The following is a 23105-nucleotide window of genomic DNA, read 5'->3' as shown; positions in this document are numbered from 1 at the left end:
GAGTGAGAGGACAGGAAATAGCAATGAAGTCGGCGCTGGCTATACTGGGAAGAACGAGAAAGTTACAAGTCATGGGAATTCCGACGACTCATTAAGGAATGATGCACTGTAGAAAGAGATTGCGTGCAACTAAGTCAGCGCTGCTTACCGGGTAGAATTTTAATATTTTAAGAAATTATACAATTACCCATCTAAAATAATAAATTACAAAATAACTTAACTATAGTTAAGATAATAACTGTAACATCCTAAGTTAATATTCTACCTTTAAAAGGCCTTTAAGTAGGGTGTCACACTTAATATGAAAAAGCAAAGAACTAAATCGTTAGTTAAGAAAAGAAGGAAAACACGCGCGAAACTTTGGGTGGAAATCGAGTAGTACTAAAAGGATGAAATTGAACAAAACTCAAAGGGGTTCAAGCAAACATAAAAGAATTCCCATGAACACGGTTCTAAAGGAGATAGTGCTTAAAGGTAACTATGACGAAAAGGAAACTAACGCATCCTAACTAGTTTCATCGAAGAAACTTCCATCCTTGTGTCATGTCCTATCCTTGGCTCGGGTTGTCGGATTCCTCTTCCTCGGTTTCGGAGTCAGACTCGAGGTGTACCACCTTAGATGACCGCTTCTTAGATGCTGAAGCGTTCCTATCTAGGAAGGTTACGACGGGCAGCTGGGGTTCTTCTTCCACGAACTCTCGATCTAAGTAGATAGTTTGGAGCACGGTAGTAGTGGTCGCAACTACCCACGCGTGCTTCGAGGGGTCATACTCAGAAGTTACCTTCGGGAAACACTGCGTCGTCTCTATCCGCTGTGCCATGTTCCTCTGGAGACAGTATGGGAAAAGAAAGGGAGTGAGAACCTAACGTCTCAGTAGGAGTGCTATGCACACCTCCATATCCATCTCCAGCCCGCGTGCGGGATTTTTAAAAAGAGCGTATAACGTGGCATGTAATATGTATCTTTCTTGTAAAACATGTGTGCAAAAGGAAAGCATATAGAAAAATAGAAGGATAGCATCTTAAGTAACATCAACATAATCATAATTAAATCTAAAGAAAAAAAAAACATAAACATCAAACTTTCATTCATGCTTTCTTCTTTCTTAACTTTTAACTTTTTATGGAAGGTATTGAGCTCAAACCGGTATAAATGAGAGTCCCCTTCCCTTACCGAAGGTTCTTATCTCGAGTGTCTTGGCGATCACCTTCCCTTACCGAAGGATCATCTCAATCGATCACCCTCCCTTACCGAGGGATCATCTCGATATCTTGTCTTTGGGGGTCACCTTCCCTTACCGAAGGATCACTCCCTCAGTTCAATTTACAATCAAGGTTATTTAGACATACACAAGAAAAGAGTTATATCAACAAAGATATCTTATTATAAAAAATTGATGGGAGTTCCCTTCCCTTACCGAAGGTTCCCAAAGGTTTGCCGATCACCTTCCCTTACCGAAGGATCATCTCGATTATCTTGTCTTTGGGGGTCACCTTCCCTTACCGAAGGATCATTCCCTCAGTTCAATTTATAATTAGGTTGTTTAAACATACACGAGAGAAAAATCATATAAGAAGAGATCATGGAAGAAAAGGAACAATTGTGATAATAAAGGGATATATGAAAATCATGAGACTCTAGCATGTGTATAGATTTTCTAATTAAAAGATCTTGGTAATATAATAGCATGGATTGAAAGAGGTCATATCAAAGTGCAGAAAATAGGGCATTTTAAATAATTGCACAAAATATTAAAGAAATTATGTATTCTCGATAATGGTGCAACGATCATATAATAAGAATAGAGTATATTATATATTTGAATAAAACATTTAAGAAAGCATGTACTCTTGACTTTGAAGGAGTAATAATAATGATATGCACATAATAGAATAGGGTATATTAATATTTGAATAAAATATTTAAGAAAGCATGTACTGACTTTAAAGGAGTAATAATGACATAATGATATGCACATAGTAGAATAGGGTATATTAGATGTTTGAATAAAATATTTAAGAAAGCATGTACTCTTGGCTTTAAAGGAGTAATAATGACATAATAATATAACAGGTCACATAGATGCACATAATAGAATAAGGTATATTAAATTTTTGAATAAAATACTTAAGAAAGCATGTACTCTCGATCTAAGAGAATATTAACAATATAATCATATGAAAGAGCACAAAATGAGTATAGTGAATAATTGAATGAACATCACAAGGAGACATATACTAACGATTCAAGAAGACATGAATGACATGGTGGATAGACATGATCAACATGAATAAAGGATGAGTGAAAGATAATTAATGCCATGATAACATTCGTGAATGGAAGAAATAAAATGGAACATAACACATGCCAAGCATTTTAAAAAAATAATTCCCTACTCTTTTTCCTAACGCTTCTTCGAGCTTGCCTCTTGTGTTTGCCCACAGAATATTATTTCTTCTAGAGAGAGAAGGGAGAGGATTAGTATCTGAGAGAGTGATTTTCTACCTATGGGTGCTCCCCTATTTATATACATTTGGGGATAGGTGGTTGGGATATTTTAAATTTCAACAGAGGGTGGTTACTAGGCTCCTATCCATAAATTCAAAATTCTAAGCTTATCTCTAACTGACTTTCGAATTTCGAATTTAATTTTTGTTTCTAGAAGGGGTGGTTGTTACATTATCACCCCCGTAAAAAAAGAATTTGTCCCCAAATTCCATATCCGAAATTGGTCGATGAGGATTGTTAAATAACTTAGGGGTCTTATTGTAATCTCCTATTGTTGGAAAGGAAATCTTCACCATGATCGTTACCTGTAAATAATTCCGGGAACTTCTGTCTTATGTCAGCATCTCTTTTTCCATGTGTAGTCCCTTGAATTGCCACTATATCACTTTTACCAATCGTATCGTCTTGCTCCTTAGTTGCTTCATGCTTCTGTCTACAATCTTCACGGCTGGTAGTTCAAAGGTCAGGTCGTCTTTGAGTGTTACATCCTCTTAATACAACACATGGCTTGGATCGTGCTGGTATTTTGGGAGCTAGGACACATGGAACACGTTGTGTGTCTCGATAGATTCGGTAGGGCGAGTTGGTATGTCGACTTTCCTATACGCCGGAGGATTTGGAATGGGCCCAGGTACCGGGGGCTTAGTTTCCGTACCTTAAGGGCCATTCCTACCCCGGTGGTAGGGGTGATTTTTTAGAACACGTGATCACCCTCCTGAAATTCGAGGGGTTTTCTTCGTTGATCTGCATAGCTCTTTTGTCGACTTTGGGCGGTACGTATTCTTTCCCTTATCCTTTTGATATCTTCTGTGGTCTGTCTTACTAATTCGGGTCCTAAGTAGCCTTTCTCTTCTGGTCTATACCAGCATAAAGGAGATTGGCACTTTCGTCCGTAAAGTGCCTCATATGGTGCCATCTCGATGCTATTATGGTAACTGTTGTTATAAGCAAACTTGATCGGTGGTAAGTGACTTTTCCGCTCTCCTAGTCTGTCTAGGACACAAGCTCGTAACATATCTTCCAACGACTGGATGGTCCTTTCCATTTGTCCATCTGTTTGCGGGTGGTATGACGTGCTTAGGCACAATTTTGTCTTGAACGCCTTCTGCAATGCGTTCCAAAACCTGGAGGTAAATCCGGGGTCTCTGTCCGAGACTATGGTTGATGGTACCCCGTGTAACCCCACGATCTCTTTGATATATAGCGTGGCTAGTCTTTCTAACGAGTCGGGCGCCTTGATTGGTAGAAAATGGGCAGTCTTGGTAAGCCGGTCCACAATGACCCATATGGCGTCACGTCCTGCTTGAGTACGAGGTAGTCCCATGACGAAATCTATCGATATATGTTCTCCCACTTCCATTCTGGGATGCCAAGGGGTTGCAATACCCCCGATGGTTTCTGATGCTCGATTTTTACCTTCTGACAAACCAGACATTTATTCACGACTGTAGCCAAATCCTTTTTCATCCCTAGCCACCAAAACATCTTCTTCAAATCATGGTACATCTTTGTCATGCCTGGATGAATGGTAAAGTCTCCTTTATGGGCTTCTTCCGCAATCTTGTTTTGAAGATCGTCTTCTCTTGGGACACAGATTTGACCTTGGTATCTCCATACCTTGTCCTCTCCTTTGGTGAAACCTTTCAATTTTCTTTCCTTGACAAGGTGCATGATTTCTTGAAAGTCGGGGTCGGAGCTCTGTGCCTTAGTTATTTGTTCCTTGAATTGACTTGTCACTGTTAGGTGGCTCAAACGTATGCTTTCTGGAGCGAGGGTGACTTGTAAGTTCATGTCTCTGAAATTCTTTATCAACTCTGCCTCTTTTATCATCAGCCATGATGCCTTGAGTACCTTCCGACTTGGAGCGTCAGCCACCAAGTTAGCCTTCCCCGGGTGGTAGTTTAGAACAAAGTCGTAGTCTTTAAGAAACTCCATCCACCTCCCTTGTCGCATGTTGAGTTCCTTCTAGTCGAACAGGTACTTTAAGTTCTTATGATCGGAGAATACTTGAAACCAAACTCTGTACAAATGGTGTCTCCATGTCTTCAGTGCAAATACTATTGCGGCTAGTTCAAGGTCGTGAATTGGATAGTTGGCTTCGTGGGTCTTTAGTTGCCTTGACGCATACGCCACTACCTTCTTGCATTGCATTAGTACGCAACCCAAAAGACATTACTGTAAACTTCGTTTGAAAAGCCATCTTCGGAATGTCTTCTTCTTTACCCTTATTTGATGATACCCTGATCTCAAGTCAATTTTTTGAAATGCCGTTGCACCTTGTAGTTGGTCCATTAAGTCATCTATTCTTGGGAGGGGATACTTGTTCTTCACCGTGATTTTGTTGAGTGTCTATAGTCTACGCAGAGACGCATACTGCCATCATTTTGAACAATACTGGAGCTCCCCAGGGAGAGACGCTTGGTCTGATGAATCCCTTTGCAGCAGTTCTTCTAGTTGGTTCTTTAGTTCAGTGAGCTCCAACGGAGCCATCCGGTAAGGGGCTATGGAGATTGGCCCTATTCCAGGCACCAATTCTTTGGAGAACTCGACTTCTCGTGTTGGGAAAAAGAGGGTATATCTTCGGGAAAGATATCTGAAAAGTCTCGTACTACTGGTATCTCACACAACTCCTGATTGGGATCTGCTTTTACCGAATTTAGTAAGGCACATTCTTGTCTCGTACTTGTACCTTTGGAGGACCTTGGAAGGTCACTTGTGTCATTTATCACTTGTGTCATGTATGGATGGAGAAAGAAAGATGACTTTTCTCTCTAACAAGACTCGGTTTTTGTTGAGCCAATCCATTCCTAGGATCATGTCTAGTCCTACTAAAGGGAGGCACACTAGGTCAGCAAGGTATGACCTATCTGAAATGAGGATGCAAGTCCCCTGACAAACCTGCTGAGTTTTGACACTCTTACCGGCTGGGGTAGTCACCAGTAGGACATATGATAGTTTGGTCACGGGTAAACTGATTCTACTAGTAGCAGAGAGAGATATAAATGGATGAGAAGCACCAGTATCGTAAAGAATAGTTAAAGGAACTCCATTAATTGTGCACTTACCCTTGATTCAATCTTCTGACTGGTGGGCTCCTTTGGCTTGCCATAGATTTCCTGTTCATGGGTAACTATAAGGAGAAGTTCTATTAGTCGTACCTTCTAAAACAGGATCTCTAGGATCGACTTTGCTCTGATACCAATAATGTAACATCCTAAGTTAATATTCTACCTTTAAAAGGCCTTTAAGTAGGGTGTCACACTTAATATGAAAAAGCAAAGAACTAAATCGTTAGTTAAGAAAAGAAGGAAAACACGCGCGAAACTTTGGGTGGAAATCGAGTAGTACTAAAAGGATGAAATTGAACAAAACTCAAAGGGGTTCAAGCAAACATAAAAGAATTCCCATGAACACGGTTCTAAAGGAGATAGTGCTTAAAGGTAACTATGACGAAAAGGAAACTAACGCATCCTAACTAGTTTCATCGAAGAAACTTCCATCCTTGTGTCATGTCCTATCCTTGGCTCGGGTTGTCGGATTCCTCTTCCTCGGTTTCGGAGTCAGACTCGAGGTGTACCACCTTAGATGACCGCTTCTTAGATGCTGAAGCGTTCCTATCTAGGAAGGTTACGACGGGCAGCTGGGGTTCTTCTTCCACGAACTCTCGATCTAAGTAGATAGTTTGGAGCACGGTAGTAGTGGTCGCAACTACCCACGCGTGCTTCGAGGGGTCATACTCAGAAGTTACCTTCGGGAAACACTGCGTCGTCTCTATCCGCTGTGCCATGTTCCTCTGGAGACAGTATGGGAAAAGAAAGGGAGTGAGAACCTAACGTCTCAGTAGGAGTGCTATGCAACACCTCCATATCCATCTCCAGCCCGCGTGCGGGATTTTTAAAAAGAGCGTATAACGTGGCATGTAATATGTATCTTTCTTGTAAAACATGTGTGCAAAAGAAAATAGAAGGCTAGCATCTTAAGTAACATCAACATAATCATAATTAAATCTAAAGAAAAAAAAACATAAACATCAAACTTTCATTCATGCTTTCTTCTTTCTTAACTTTTAACTTTTTATGGAAGGTATTGAGCTCAAACCGGTATAAATGAGAGTCCCCTTCCCTTACCGAAGGTTCTTATCTCGAGTGTCTTGGCGATCACCTTCCCTTACCGAAGGATCATCTCGATCGATCACCCTCCCTTACCGAGGGATCATCTCGATATCTTGTCTTTAGGGGTCACCTTCCCTTACCGAAGGATCACTCCCTCAGTTCAATTTACAATCAAGGTTATTTAGACATACACAAGAAAAGAGTTATATCAACAAAGATATCTTATTATAAAAAATTGATGGGAGTTCTCTTCCCTTACCGAAGGTTCCCAAAGGTTTGCCGATCACCTTCCCTTACCGAAGGATCATCTCGATTATCTTGTCTTTGGGGGTCACCTTCCCTTACCGAAGGATCATTCCCTCAGTTCAATTTACAATTAGGTTGTTTAAACATACACGAGAGAAAAATCATATAAGAAGAGATTATGGAAGAAAAGGAACAATTGTGATAATAAAGGGATATATGAAAATCATGAGACTCTAGCATGTATATAGATTTTCTAATTAAAAGATCTTGGTAATATAATAGCATGGATTGAAAGAGGTCATATCAAAGTGCAGAAAATAGGGCATTTTAAATAATTGCACAAAATATTAAAGAAATTATGTATTCTCGATAATGGTGCAACGATCATATAATAAGAATAGAGTATATTATATATTTGAATAAAACATTTAAGAAAGCATGTACTCTTGACTTTGAAGGAGTAATAATAATGATATGCACATAATAGAATAGGGTATATTAAATATTTGAATAAAATATTTAAGAAAGCATGTACTATTGACTTTAAAGGAGTAATAATAACATAATGATATGCACATAGTAGAATAGGGTATATTAGATGTTTGAATAAAATATTTAAAAAAGCATGTACTCTTGGCTTTAAAGGAGTAATAATGACATAATAATATAACAGGTCACATAGATGCACATAATAGAATAAGGTATATTAAATTTTTGAATAAAATACTTAAGAAAGCATGTACTCTCGATCTAAGAGAATATTAACAATATAATCATATGAAAGAGCACAAAATGAGTATAGTGAATAATTGAATGAACATCACAAGGAGACATATACTAACGATTCAAGAAGACATGAATGACATGGTGGATAGACATGATCAACATGAATAAAGGATGAGTGAAAGATAATTAATGCCATGATAACATTCGTGAATGGAAGAAAATAAAAATGGAACATAACACATGCCAAGCATTTTAAAAAAACATAATTCCCTACTCTTTTTCCTAACGCTTCTTCGAGCTTGCCTCTTGTGTTTGCCCACAGAATATTATTTCTTTCTAGAGAGAGAAGGGAGAGGATTAGTATCTGAGAGGAGTGATTTTCTACCTATGGGTGCTCCCCTATTTATATACATTTGGGGATAGGGTGGTTGGGATATTTTAAATTTCAACAGAGGGTGGTTACTAGGCTCCTATCCATAAATTCAAAATTCTAAGCTTATCAACAGAAGGGTAACTTACATGTTATTTTAGAGGGGGTTGGGTAGAATTCACCTTAAAAAAAAGCCACACATATATTAGGTTATTTTTGTTTTCGGCTACCAACCTGCCCTCCGTTAATAAGTGCCAATAAAGCCCATGAAGCTTGAACTAGATTTATGCGGTGATCTTCTATATTTTTGTACACCTATTTGAGAAGAAAATTAGCATACAATGTGAGTAGATATGTAACCAAATTCTTCACTTTATTTTAGCAAGGTGCACAATTCAGAGCAAAAGGAAAGTAATATATATATAGACCTTGTTTGGGCATGACAAGTAACTTTCACCCCAACCACCATTAGGAAGTTGTTTTGACAACAAAAATTCACATGCTTTGCGCAACGAAGGACTCTTATGGTAGTTCTTTCCAACAGCTTTTAGTGCCTCTACAGCAAACCATGTGCCATATGTATAGCAAACCCCCCAACAACCATACCTCTATAAAATTAAGAGTATAAAAATTTAATCAAAATTAAACTGAATATAATAAAATAATATTTAAATAAAATATACATTTTTTAAAAAGATTAATTTTTTATTTATTATTTTAAATTAATTAACTGCTAAAAATAGTACTGGTTCAATAGATTAATCGATTTTTTATTAATTTTTTTGGTTTTTTATTAATTTATTGTTAAGCGATTTTTGTTTTGATCCAAACTGATCTTATGACCAATTTTTTTTTTTTTTTGGTGACTATCCAATGACCAATTTTTAATTAACTAGATTGAATTCTTATAATGGAAAAAGTTTACAATTAGCAGAAGTTATTAGCAAATGAAAAATACAATACCATGAACCGTCTAGATTTTGTGCATTTTCAATGTAACGGATTGCCTTAGAAATGGAGTGATCTATTTCTTTTCTACTGTGATTTGTGTATAGCTCTCTAAATGTGACCAACCCTTGTACTATTGATGATGTGCACTCCACATACCTATTTCACAATATATTGTTAACTAGAAAGAATAAGAATCCATTCTTAGTTATTTAATATTAATTAATTTTTATTTTTTAACTCTAAGGTTTTTTTTAATTCAAAGTTTAAATTTTATAATTTAAAATGTAAGATTAAAATTTTATAATTTAAAATAAATAAAATAATTTTTAAAAATTAATTAATATTGGCTGAAAATAATTGATTCTGTAATATTATTCATTTTGGACAATATGAGAGCAACCTATATATAGATAAAAATAGGATGACAAATTCAGTAGCAAATGTGAACATTATATGACACCAAAAACTAAATGTGGACATTATATGTAGTGTACATATATTATGAAATTTGAAAAAAAAAAAGAAATAAGATAAAGATCATCAGATTTATTTGATAGAATATGGTTTGAACCTTTAGTCCTTCCGCTGTGCAATCAGAGACTTGCCAACCTTGATCAAGAATTGAGAATGTCCATGCCCCTTTTGAGATGTGTCTATGCATTGATATAAAATCACCGAAATGGTTTTCACGAACCTTCAAATTAAATCAAAAGCTTATTTCATTCATAATTATTATTTCTAACTAAGATATATATATTGTTACGATGGGTAACCGGAGATTAATAAGATGGATGGCTTTGGTTGGCCCAATCGTCCGCGGATGGTGGCTTCCGAGCTAGTTTGCACGTTGGAGCCTCCTTCCGACTTGTGCTCGTGAGTGAATGGGGGTGGTACCTGCAAAGACACTCCGATGCCTAAGTTAGCAAGGGTGTGAGCAGGTCTAGAGAGTATTGGGCTTAGAGATACGTGAGGGGTGTCAGTGTATTTGTAGTGGTGAGCCAATAACCACCGTTGGAGCAGTGCCATATTTTTAGGGTGTTAACCGTCCCATTATCTTAGGGAGGTTAAGATATGGCTTGATTAAAGTAGTTAGAGAGATTTTAGGGGCAGTTACTCATTTGAATGAGTGTTTATCTGCCAACTATTCTCCGTCCCGACTTCTTGGGAGTAAGTCGGGTTTGACACCGACTTCTAAGTGTGAAAGTTGGTGTTTAGTAAGGCTCAATCCTCTGGACTAGGCCTTTTATTTGGACCTGGGCCTTTATTATTGGGCCAGGGTAGGAACAGTGCTCCTACTTGAGCCCAAGATCTTTATAGGACTTGGGTTCGAGTATTTTACTCGGGATCGTAGTCGACTTGTTGGAGGACCGACGTGATTTTCTGAAACCGACGTGACTTTCCGTGTCTCTTCAGTTCTGACGGTTACGTCTAATCAAGCGTCGTGTCCGTTAGGGATGTGCGTAGACTTTGGTAACGGTGCATTCTCATTAATGACTGCCCCGCTTTTACCATTATGCCCCTTAGTATGTTTATAAATACTTTCCCTCTCTTTCATTTTTTTGTTTCTGCAATTTTTCAAATTTCTTGCTTTGTTCGTGCTTCATTCTTGCATTCGGAGACCTCTGCTTCTTTCAACCTTCGGTTTCGGATAAAGATTAGCGTTTTACTTTTATGACATGCTTTGTGATTGCATGCTTTTATTTTCTTTGGAGAGGGAGGAGTGACGTTGTAGGATTTCGTATCCCCTTAGGGACTCTCGTTTTTGATTCTTTTTCCTTTTTCCTTTGTAGGTTTTCGTCGTGTTTTTAGAAAATGTCTTCTGTAGAGGCTCTTTCTCAATGGGTTGATGTCACAGTCCTAGGAGAGGAACCTTTGGTTGATGCGGAGTTTATTACTCATCTTCGTACTCACCACAGGATTTGTGTTTCTGAGGATGACGAGCCGAAGTATGAGTTGGTAGTCCCGGGTCCAGAAGACCGGGTTTGCTTTGGGAGGGCCAATGAGGCGTCTTCTCATTTCTTCTTTATGTATGAATGTATGATCACCCGTCTGGGTGTCTTTCTTCCTTTTTCGGATTTTGAAATGTCTGTTTTGCACCACTGTCGAGTTGCCCCTACCCAACTTCACCCCAACTCTTGGGGTTTTCTGAAAATTTATCAATTTATTAGTCAAGCTTTGGACTTCCCGACTTCTTTGAGGATTTTTTTTCTTTTCCACATGACTAAGCCCTTTAGTGGGCTAAACAACAAACAGCAATGGGTGTCCTTCCGAGCCATACAAGGTCGGAGGATTTTTACCCTTTTTGACGAATCCTTCCATGACTTCAAAAATTATTTTTTCAAAGTGCAAGCTGTAGAGGGTCACCACCCCTTTTTTCTGGATGATAACTCTTCTCCTCGCTTTCCCTTATATTGGCTGGAGGCCTCCCCTTGTGAGAAATATGGTTTGGATGACCTGGATGAAGTAGAGGCTGCCATTGTGGGGTTCCTCCGAGAAGTGTGGGGGAGGGCCCCATATTTGGATACTAAGAAGTTTCTCCAAGGGTCTCCGACCTTTGTCCAGGCGCAGCTAGGTAGTTTTTTCTTGTTTTGAATTTCCGACTTATCAACTGATCATTCCGACTTGTTTGATTCTTTAGCTATTGTTTTTCTCTTTCAGAAATGGCTAAGACAAATGCTCAAGAATCTTTCCAAAGAGTCCAGGAGGCCAAGGCCAAGTCTCGCGCTCGGGCCGGTGGTGCCAGGGTTATCTCTCCTCCTCCTCCTCCTCGGAACGTTGGGACTCTTTCCAAGCCTATCGTAATTTCTTCTTCAGCTCCCCCTTAGTCGCTCCCCGTTGTCCGACCTTCCCCTGATCCAAAGAAGCGCAAGACTTTAGAGTCTGGTGCTTCTGGTGAGGTTAAGGCGGATGCTATTGAGTTTGTCCAAAAGAATATCTATCCCCATGTTCGTATAGGCATGGATGATATGTCCGTTCGGGGCCACCTTACCACTATGGTCGAGGAGAGTCTCAAGGCGGTGGGGGTTTGTGGCAAGCTCTTGGATATCTTTGAGAAGGCTCCCCTCAGCTCTTTAGGGACGACCTCGAAGGTCGAGGAGCTAGAGGGAAGGCTTCGCTCATATCAGGAGCATGAGGGAGAGTTGAAGAAGGAGATTGCCAAGCTGAGGAAGGAGAGAGATACCTTCCGGGAGAAAGGGAAGGCTTTGCAGGCCCAGTACAACATGGAGATGGAGTTGAGAAAAACGGCGCAGGCCAGCTATCAAAGCTTATTCAAGGATCTTGTGTCTGTGAAGAATGATCTGCTGAATTCTCGGAAGGCATATGATGAGTTGGAGGACTCAATTGCTGATGGCGCCGAGGAGTCTTGGAGGATTTTCTTGGAGCAAGTCAGGGTGATTGCTCCCGACTTGGATCTTTCTCCTTTACATCCTGACAAAGTTGTTATTGATGGTGCCATCGTGGATCCTCCTGCCCCCGTAATTGTTTCCGAGTCAGAATTGAAGACTCGGGGGCAGAGGATTATTGAGTCTCATCCTCATTCCAAAGACGCTCTGAGTTCTTCAGCAGTTCCTCCTATCTCTTCATCTCCCATGGATATCTCTGGTGGCGCTCCTCCTGATTCCGGTGGTGGTGATCTTTCTAAAAAATGACTTGTGGCTATTTGGGGTCCGGCCTGTGGGCCCCCGTTTTTTTAAACTCTTTATTTATTTCTAGTTTGAACAATTTTCTTTGGCCCTTTGAGGCCGTAAACAAAATATTTTATGCGTGCCCTTTTTAATAAGGGTTTTAACTTAACAAAATAAATACCCTTTTTTGGATAAGGGTTTAAGTTACCTTATGCGTGTATGTCTTTTTGATTTTCTGAATTCCCCTTGACCTTTTCTTGAAAACCTTTCTTTTTGGCTTGTTTGTTTTTCTGAGCTTTTTTGTTTAAGGACTTTTGGGACAGCCTTTAAACTTCTTCCTAGGTTTTCCTATCTCTTTTCGTTATCCCTCATACTCAACTTAGTTTTAGTGAGTTCTTATGACTTAGGTTATTTTTGCGATGCGTTTTTCTTCTGCTCGGTCCTTCACTCCGATTTATGGATCGAAGTATTCCCGAGCTTTTCTACCCGGGATCTCGTTTCGACTTATGAGTCGGATTTGTTCCCGAGTTTTTACGATCGACTTCTTATAACCTCTTTACACCGACTTGTACCTCGTCGTTTTATCCTGACGACCTCTTAGGTCGGTTCATGGGATTTTCACGTTTTGTCGAGCTTAAGTCGGCGCGTTTCATAGAAAGACTTAAAAAATAAAAAATGAAAAGGATTTTATAAGAGATATCGTAGATGAAAAAGATCTTTATTAATCGGGGAGGTACCTTTTTGCTACTAAGGGTTTTGATAATCTATTTTCCTTAGCCTCTACTATGATGCCTCGTTAAAAACCCTTCTCCAGAAAAAACCCTTTTGGGAAAAAATCATGAAGTTGGGAAAAGAGTACATCAGGGAGTAGAGTTCGCTTTTAACTATAGTACCTTTTCATGTTACAAGCATGCCACGACCTCGGGAGCTCAGTGCCGTTCAGGTCGATTATTTTATAATAACCTTTTCCTAAAACTTCATTGACTTTGTATGGTCCCTTCCAATTTGCGGCGAGCTTTCCTTCTCCTGATTTGTTGACTCCAATGTCGTTTCTGATTAAGACCAAATCATCTGGAGCAAATGTTCTTCGAATGACTTTTTTGTTGTACCTTGTAGTCATCCTTTGCTTTAACGCTGCTTCTCTTATCTGGGCATCTTCTCGGACTTCGGGGAGCAGGTCAAGCTCCTCTTTGTGCCCCTGTATGTTTCCGATCTCGTCGTGGAGAATTACCCTTGGGCTTTGCTCATTGATTTCTATTGGTATCATTGCCTCCACACCATAGACTAGTCGGAAGGGTGTTTCTCCAGTGGCGGATTGGGGTGTTGTCCTGTAAGCCCATAGCACTTGAGGGAGCTCTTCAGCCCAAGCCCCTTTTGCTTCTTGCAGTCTCTTCTTTAGTCCTGCCAGTATGACTTTGTTAGCTGCCTCGGCTTGTCCATTGGCTTGTGGGTGCTCCACCGAGGTGAACTGATGTTTGATTTTCATACTGGCTACTAAGCTTCTGAAGGTAGCGTCGGTGAATTGGGTCCCGTTATCTGTAGTAATGGAATAAGGTATCCCATATCTTGTGATGATATTTTTGTAGAGGAACCTGCGACTTCTTTGAGCGGTGATGGTGGCCAATGGTTCTGCTTCTATCCACTTTGTGAAGTAATCTATTCCCACGATCAGGTATTTGACTTGTCCTGACGCTTGGGGAAAAGGACCTAACAAATCCATTCCCCATTTTGCAAAAGGCCACGGGGAAGTGATATTGATGAGCTCTTCTGGGGGAGCCACGTGGAAATTTGCATGCATCTGACATGGTTGGCACTTTCTCACAAATTCTGTGGCATCTTTCTGCAAGGTCGGCCAATAGAATCCAGCTCGGATTACTTTCCTGGCTAGCGACCTTGCTCTGAGATGATTTCCGCAGATCCCACTATGTACTTCCTCCAGTACCTCGGCGGTTCTTGAGGTCGGTACACACTTTAGTAATGGTGTTGATATCCCCCTTTTGTAGAGGGTATTTCTCACCAAGGTGTAGTGTTGTGCTTCCCTTCGGATCTTTTTAGCTTCTTTCTCCTCTTGAGGGAGGATGTCGAATTTCATGTATTCAACTAAGGGATTCATCCATCCGAGGTTTAGACCGACTACCTCAAGTACTTCTTGCTTGTCTTCTATTTTTACTACTGAGGGTTCCTGGAGGGTTTCTTGGATCAGGCTTCTATTATTCCCTCCTGGTTTGGTACTTGCTAACTTGGAGAGGGCGTCCGCTCTGCTGTTTAGATCCCGAGTTATATGTTTGACCTCGGTTTCTGCAAAGCGCCCTAGGTGCTCCAAAGTTTTCTCCAAGTACCTCTTCATATTTGGGTCCTTTGCCTGATACTCTCCCCTTATCTGGGAGGTCACCACTTGTGAGTCGCTGTATATCATCACCTTTGTAGCACCGACTTCTTCTGCTAGTTTTAATCCAGCAATCAAGGCTTCATATTCTGCCTGATTATTTGAAGCTGGAAATTCAAATTTTAAGGAAACCTCTATCTGGGTTTCTCTTTCATCTACCAATATTATGCCTGCGCCGCTTCTTGTTTTGTTGGAGGATCCATCTACATAGAGTTCCCATGTAGTTGGTTTTTCCTCCTGATCCCCTGCGTATTCTGCAACGAAGTCGGCGAGGCATTGAGCTTTGATCGCTCTCCGAGTTTCATATCTTAAGTCGAACTCGGAGAGCTCTATTGCCCATTGAACCATTCTCCCCGCAACATCCGTCTTTTGGAGGATTTGCTTCATGGGTTGATTCGTACGGACTCTTATTGTGTGAGCTTGAAAGTAAGGCCGTAGCCTTCGTGAGGCTACTACTAAGGAGTAGGCAAACTTTTCTAGTTTGTGGTACCTTAGTTCAGGGCCTTGTAGAACTTTACTGATGAAGTAGACTGGATGTTGTCCGACCTCGTCTTCTTTTATTAGGGCTGATGAGACAGCCTTGTCTGCTACGGATAAGTACAGGACGAGGTCTTTCCCAGGTACTGGTCGGGTTAGAATAGGAGGTTGGCTTAAAAACTTTTTGAACTCCTGGAACACCTCCTCGCATTCAGGAGTCCATTCGAACTGGCATCCCTTCCTTAATAAGGAAAATAGTGGAAGGGATTTCAGTGCCGATCCTGCCAAAAATCTGGAGAGGGCTGCAAGTCGGCCGTTTAGCTGTTAGACTTCTCTCAAACAAGTCGGACTTTTCATTTCTAGGATGGCTCTACACTTGTCGGGATTGGCTTCGATCCCTCTTTGTGTTAGCATAAACCCTAGAAACTTCCCTGCTTCCACCACGAAGGCACACTTTGCGGGATTTAGTCTCATCCCGTGCAGTCTTATGGTGTCAAAGACTTAAGAGAGGTCTGAAAAGAGGTCGACTTCCTTCTTGGTTTTTACCAGCATATCGTCGACGTATACTTCCATTAGACTCCCCAGATGAGGGGAAAACACTTTATTCATCAACCTTTGATATGTGGCTCCTGCATTCTTTAATCCGAATGGCATGACCACTGGTGCGCGAAATTGTGATCACTACAACTTCGCACAACTAACCAGCAAGTGCACTGGGTCGTCCAAGTAATACCTTACGTGAGTAAGGGTCGATCCCACGGAGATTGTTGGTATGAAGCAAGCTATGGTCACCTTGTAAATCTTAGTCAGGCAGACTCAAATGGATATGGTGATGAACGAAAATAACACAAAGGTAAAGATAGAGATACTTATGTAATTCATTGGTAGGAACTTCAGATAAGCGCATGAAGATGCCTTCCCTTCCGTCTCTCTGCTTTTCTACTGTCTTCATCCAATCCTTCTTACTCCTTTCCATGGCAAGCTTGTGTAGGGTTTCACCGTTGTCAATGGCTACCTCCCATCCTCTCAGTGAAAGCGATTTGCATATGCCCTGTCACGGCATAGCGGAATTCAGCTGTCGGTTCTCGGTCAGGCCGGAATAATATCCATTGATACTTTTGCGTCTGTCACTAACGCCCCGCCTGCTAGGAGTTTGAAGCACGTCACAGTCATTCAATCATTGAATCCTACTCAGAATACCACAGACAAGGTTTAGACCTTCCGGATTCTCTTGAATGCTGCCATCAGTTCTTGCCTATACCACGAAGATTCCGGTTAAAGAATCCAAGAGATAAACATTAGAGCCTCGTTTGCTTGTAGAACAAGAGTGGTTGTCAGTCACTTTGTTCATAAGTGAGAATGATGATGAGCGTCACATAATCATCACATTCATCATGTTCTTGGGTGCAAATGAATATCTTGGATAAAGAACAAGCGGAATTGAATAGAAGAACAATAGTAATTGCATTAATACTCGAGGTACAGCAGAGCTCCACACCTTAATCTATGGTGTGTAGAAACTCCACCGTTGAAAATACATAAGAACAAGAGTGATCATTGGTTTCGGCTTCAGAGAGGGAACCAGAAGAACCAAGATGAAAATACAATAGTAAAAGGTCCTATATATAGAGAACTAGTAGCCTAGGGTGTACAGAGATGAGTAAATGACATAAAAATCCACTTCCGGGCCCACTTGGTGTGTGCTTGGGCTGAGCATTGAAGCATTTTCGTGTAGAGACTCTTCTTGGAGTTAAACGCCAGCTTTTATGCCAGTTTGGACGTTTAACTCCCATTTTGGTGCCAGTTCCAGCGTTTAACGCTGGGATTTCTTGAGGTGACTTTGAACGCCGGTTTGGGCCATCAAATCTTGGGCAAAGTATGGACTATCATATATTGCTGGAAAGCCCAGGATGTCTACTTTCCAGCGCCATTGAGAGCGCGCCAATTGGGCTTCTGTAGCTCCAGAAAATCCACTTTGAGTGCAGGGAGGTCAGAATCCAACAGCATCTGCAGTCCTTTTCAGTCTCTGAATCAGATTTTTGCTCAGATCCCTCAATTTCAGCCAGAAAATACCTGAAATCACAGAAAAACACACAAACTCATAGTAAAGTCCAGAAAAGTGAATTTTAACTAAAAACTAATAAAAAGTATACTAAAAACTAACTAAAACTACTAAAAACATACTAAAAACAATGCCAAAAAGTGTATAAATTATCCGCTCATCACAACACCAAACTTAAATTGTTGCTTGTCCCCAAGCAACTGAAAATCAAATAAGATAAAAAGAAGAGAATATACTATAGACTCCAAATTATCAATGAAACTTAGCTCCAAATCAGATGAGCGGGACTAGTAGCTTTTTGCCTCCGAACAGTTTTGGCATCTCACTTTATCCTTTGAAATTCAGAATGATTGGCTTCTTTAGGAACTCAGAATCCAGATAGTGTTATTGATTCTCCTAGTTAAGTATGATGATTCTTGAACACAGCTACTTACTGAGTCTTGGCCGTGGCCCAAAGCACTCTGTCTTCCAGTATTACCACCGGATACATACATGCCACAGACACATAATTGGGTGAACCTTTTCAGATTGTGACTCAGCTTTGCTAGAGTCCCCAATTAGAGGTGTCCAGGGTTCTTAAGCACACTCTTTTTGCCTTGGATCACAACTTTATTTCTTTCTTTTTCTTTTTTTCTTTTTTTTTTCGTTTTTCTCCTTCTCTTTTTTTTTTTTGTATTCACTGCTTTTTCTTGCTTCAAGAATCATTTTTATGATTTTTCAGATCCTCAGTAACATGTCTCCTTTTTCATCATTCTTTCAAGAGCCAACAATTTTAACATTCATGAACAACAAATTCAAAAGACATATGCACTGTTTAAGCATACATTCAGAGAACAAAAGCATTGCCACCACATCAAACTAATTAAGCTAGTTTTAAAGATGAATTCGAAATCCTGTACTTCTTGTTCTTTTGTGATAAAAACAGTTTTCATTTAAGAAAGGTGATGGATTCATAGGACATTCATAACTTTAAGGCATAGACACTAAGACACTAATGATCATAAGACACAAACATGGATAAACATAAAGCATAATTTTCGAAAAACAGAAAAATAAAGAACAAGGAGATTAAAGAACGGGTCCACCTCAGTGATGGCGGCTTGTTCTTCCTCTTGAAGGTCTTATGGAGTGCTTGAGCTCCTCAATGTCTCTTCCTTGTCTTTGTTGCTCCTCTCTTAGTTGTCCCATGTTGGAACTCAATTCTCCTAGGGAGGTGTTAATTTGCTCCCAATAGTCTTGTGGAGGAAAGTGCATCCCTTGAGGCATCTCAGGGATCTCATGATGAGAGGGGTCTCTTGTTTACTCCATCCTTTTCTTAGTGATGGGCTTGAGGTCATGCCTTCTCAGTTGAACCGGCTTCCTTCTTGAGTTTCTCTTCCATTGAGCGCCCTCTTCACAAATGTCTGTGAGGACTTGGTCCAACCTTTGATCAAAGTTGACCCTTCTTCATGGCCACAACTTCATTGAAGTGGTCTTGATGCACCCTTGAGATGAATCTCTCCATCTCCCATGACTCGGAGGTGAAAGCTTTTGCCTTCCCTTTCCTCTTTCTAGAGATTTCTCCGGCCTTGGATGCCATAAATGGTTATGGAAAAACGAAAAGTAACACTTTTACCACACCAAACTTAAAAGGTTTGCTCGTCCTCGAGCAAAAGAAGAAAGAAGAGAGTAGATGAAGAAGAAATGGAGGAGAGGGAGATGGCTTTGTGGGTCGGCCAAAAGGGGAAGAAGTAGTGTTTAGTGTGTGTGAAAATGAAGGAGTGAAGATGATAGTGGGATTTGAGAGGTGGGGGTTTTTGGGGAAGAGGTATTGAGGTGATTGGTGAATGGTTGAAGAAGAGAGAGGGTGCTGGGTTTGGTGGGGATCCTGTGGGGTCCACAGATCCTTAGGTGTCAAGGAAAAGTCATCCCTGCACCAAATGGCATTCAAAAACACGTTTTGAGCCAATTCTGGCGTTAAACGCCGGGCTGGTGCCCATTTCTGGCGTTTAACGCCAGCTTCTTACCCTTTTCTGGCGTTTAACGCCAGTCTGGTGCCCCTTTCTGGCGTTAAACGCCCAGAATGGTGCCAGACTGGGCGTGAAACGCCCAACAGCTAACTTTACTGGCGTTTAAACGCCAGTAAGTGCGTCCTCCAGGGTGTGCTATTTTTCTTCCTGTTTTTCATTCTGTTTTTGCTTTTTTCATTGATTTTGTAACTTCTTATGATCATCAACCTACAAAAAAGATAAAATAACAAAAGGAAATAGTTAATTATAAAACATTGGGTTGCCTCCCAACAAGCGCTTCTTTACTGTCATTAGCTTGACAGAGGACTCTCATGGAGCCTCACAGATACTTAGAGCCATGTTGGGACCTCCCAACACCAAACTTAGAGTTTGAATGTGGGGGTTCAACACCAAACTTAGAGTTTGGTTGTGGCCTCCCAACACCAAACTTAGAGTTTGACTGTGGGGGCTCTGTTTGGCTCTGCTTTGAAAGAAGCTCTTCATGCTTTTTCTCCATGGTGATAGAGGGATATCCTTGGGCTTTAAACCCAAAGGATTCTTCATTCACTTGAATGATTAACTCTCCTCTATCAACATCAATCACAGCCTTTGCTGTGGCTAGGAAGGGTCTGCCAAGGATGATGGATTCATCCATGCACTTCCCAGTCTCTAGGACTATGAAATCAGCAGGGATGTAATGGTCTTCAATCTTCACCAAAACATCCTCTACAAGTCCATGAGCTTGTTTTCTTGAGTTGTCTGCCATCTCTAATGAGATTCTTGCAGCTTGCACCTTAAAGATCCCTAGATTCTCCATTACAGAGAGAGGCATGAGGTTTACACTTGACCCTAAGTCACACAGAGCCTTCTTGAAGGTCATGGTGCCTATGGTACAAGGTATTGAAAACTTCCCAGGATCTTGTCTCTTTTGAGGTAATTTCTGCCTAGACAAGTCATCCAGTTCTTTGGTGAGCAAGGGAGGTTCATTCTCCCAAGTCTCATTTCCAAATAACTTGTCATTTAGCTTCATGATTGCTCCAAGGTATTTAGCAACTTGCTCTTCCGTGACATACTCATCCTCTTCAGAGGAAGAATACTCATCAGAGCTCATAAATGGCAGAATTAATTCCAATGGAATCTCTATGGTCTCATTTTGAGCCTCAGATTCCTATGGTTCCTCATTGGGGAACTCATTGGAGGCCAGTGGACGTCCAGTGAGGCCTTCCTCAGTGGCGTTCACTGCCTCTTCTTCCTCCCAGAATTCGGCCATGTTAATGGCCTTGCACTCTCCTTTTGGATTTTCTTCAGTATTGCTTGGGAGAGTACTAGGAGGGAGTTCAGTGATTTTCTTGCTCAGCTGACCCACTTGTGCCTCCAAATTCCTAATGGAGGACCTTGTTTCAGTCATGAAACTTTGAGTGGTTTTGATTAGATCAGAGACCATGGTTGCTAAGTCAGAGGTATTCTGCTTAGAACTCTCTGTCTGTTGCTGAGAAGATGATGGAAAAGGCTTGCCATTGCTAAACCTATTTCTTCCACCATTATTGTTGTTGAAACCTTGTTGAGGTTTCTCTTGATTCTTCCATGAGAAATTTGGGTGATTTCTCCATGAAGAATTGTAGGTGTTTTCGTAGGGTTCTCCTAGGTAATTCACCTCTTTCATTGAAGGGTTCTCAGGATCATAGGCTTCTTCCTCAGATGAAGCATCCTTAGTACTGCTTGGTGCATTTTGCATTCCAGACAGACTTTGAGAAATCAAATTGACTTGTTGAGTCAATATTTTATTCTGAGCCAATATGGCATTCAGAGTATCAATCTCAAGAACTCCTTTCTTCTGACTAGTCCCATTGTTCACAGGATTCCTTTCAGAAGTGTACATGAATTGGTTATTTGCAACCATTTCAATTAGCTCTTGAGCTTCTGTAGGCGTCTTCTTCAAATGAAGAGATCCTCCAGCAGAGCTATCCAAAGACATCTTGGATAGTTCAGAGAGACCATCATAGAAAATACCTATGATGCTCCATTCAGAAAGCATGTCAGAATGACATTTTCTGATCAATTGTTTGTATCTTTCCCAAGCTTCATAGAGGGATTCTCCATCCTTCTGTCTGAAGGTTTGGACTTCCACTCTAAGCTTACTCCATTTTTGAGGTGGAAAGAACTTTGCCAAGAAGGCATTGACTAGCTTTTCCCAAGAGTCCAGGCTATCTTTAGGTTGTGAATCCAACCATATTCTAGCTCTGTCTCTTACAGCAAAAGGGAATAGCATCAGTCTGTAGACCTCAGGGTCAACCCCATTAGTCTTGACTGTGTCACAGATTTGCAAGAACTCAGCTAAAAACTGATGAGGATCTTCCATTGGAAGTCCATGGAATTTGCAATTCTGTTGCATTAGAGAAACTAATTGAGGCTTAAGCTCAAAGTTGTTTGCTCCAATGGCAGGGATAGAGATGCTTCTCCCATAGAAGTCGGGAGTAGGTGCAGTAAAGTCACCCAGCACCTTCCTTGCATTGTTGGCATTGTTGTTGTTTTCGGCTGCCATGTGTTCTTTTTCTTTGAAGAATTCGGTCAGGTCCTCTAAAGAGAGTTGTGCTTTAGCTTCTCTTAGCTTTTGCTTCAAGGTCCTTTCAGGTTCAGGGTCAGCTTCAACAAGAATGCCTTTGTCTCTGCTCCTGCTCATAAGAAAGAGAAGAGAACAAGAAGATGTGGAATCCTCTATGTCACAGTATAGAGATTCCTTGAGGTGTCAGAGGAAAAGAAAAATAGAAGAAAGAAGGTAGAAGAATTCGAACTTGATGAGATAAAGTTCGAATTGTGCATTAAGAAGGAGTAGTACTCCACAAATAGAAGGATGTGAGAAGGAGGGAAGAGAATTTTCGAAAATTAATTAGAAAGATGTCAAAAGCATTTTAAAAAATTGATTGTTAATTTTCGAAAATTGAAAGTGGAAAAGAAATCAAGTGATTTTTGAAAAAGATTTTGAAATTAGAAATTAAAAAGATTTGGTTGAAAACTGATTTTGAAAAAGATGTGATTAAAGAGATATGATTGAAAGGATTTGATTTGAAAACAATTTTAAAAGATATGTTTTGAAAACAATTTTTAAAAGATTTGATTTTGAAAATCAATGACTTGTCTAACAAGAAAAGATATGATTCAAACATTAAACCTTCCTCAACAGAAAAGGCAACATATTTGAGATGTTCAATCAAATCATTAATTGTTAGTAAGTATCTTTGAAAAAGGAAAGGAATTGATTTTGAAAACATTTGATTGAAAAGATATGATTTGAAAAAGATTTGATTTTGAAAAACTTTGGAAACTTGAAAAAAATTGATTTGAAAACAAAATCCTCCCCCTTGTGCCATCCTGGCGTTAAACGCCCAGAATGGTGCACATTCTGGCGTTTAACGCCCAAAACTCTACCCTTTTGGGCGTTAAATGCCCAACCAGGTACCCTGGCTGGCGTTTAAACGCCAGTCTGTCCTTCTTCACTGGGCGTTTTGAACGCCCAGCTTTTTCTGTGCAATTCCTCTGCTGTATGTTCTGAATCCTCAATTCTCTGTATTATTGACTTGAGAAGACACAAATTAAAAATATTTTTGGATTTTTAATAATCAAAATGCAACTAAAATCAAATAACAATGCATGC

The 23105-nt window shown here is 40.3% G+C and overlaps 1 non-coding gene and 1 pseudogene across 1 annotated transcript; one reads left to right on the top strand and one right to left on the bottom strand.

Annotated features, from left to right (window-relative positions):
- LOC130981244 (lupeol synthase-like) overlaps nucleotides 1-23105 on the bottom strand; it is a 46458-nt pseudogene that overhangs the window by 2301 nt on the left and 21052 nt on the right.
- LOC130983803 (small nucleolar RNA R71) lies at nucleotides 21487-21590 on the top strand. Its single transcript, XR_009087777.1, has one exon. It is a non-coding gene; the product is annotated as a small nucleolar RNA R71 (small nucleolar RNA).

The sequence above is a fragment of the Arachis stenosperma genome, chromosome 5 (assembly GCF_014773155.1).
Source record: "Arachis stenosperma cultivar V10309 chromosome 5, arast.V10309.gnm1.PFL2, whole genome shotgun sequence".
Classification (NCBI taxonomy): Eukaryota; Viridiplantae; Streptophyta; class Magnoliopsida; order Fabales; family Fabaceae; genus Arachis; species Arachis stenosperma.
Note: the sequence above shows the minus strand (reverse complement) of the source record. Positions and strands in the feature narration are given on the sequence as shown.